Raw genomic sequence first — 259 nt, 5'->3', positions numbered from 1 at the left:
GCAATTTATGATTTGTGCCACCATATGGAGACTGAGTCAATCCTAGAGCTTTAAAGCCAAGATACTCCTTTTGTCTAAGAGTCAGATAAACAGGGTATTTTTTTTTCTAATGATACAACGTCCCCAATTTATTAAGTAATTTTCCTGTTTTCTTTTTTAAAGATACAACTTTATATTTAAAACATCAAACTTTTAAAAATTACTTTAGAAATTTAGTGTAGAGCTTTTTTTTTTTTTTTTTTTAAATGCAGGCGACTGA

The sequence above is a fragment of the Cebus imitator genome, unplaced genomic scaffold (genome assembly GCF_001604975.1).
Source record: "Cebus imitator isolate Cc_AM_T3 unplaced genomic scaffold, Cebus_imitator-1.0 Scaffold468, whole genome shotgun sequence".
NCBI classification, from domain to species: Eukaryota; Metazoa; Chordata; class Mammalia; order Primates; family Cebidae; genus Cebus; species Cebus imitator.
This window is presented reverse-complemented; position numbering follows the sequence as displayed.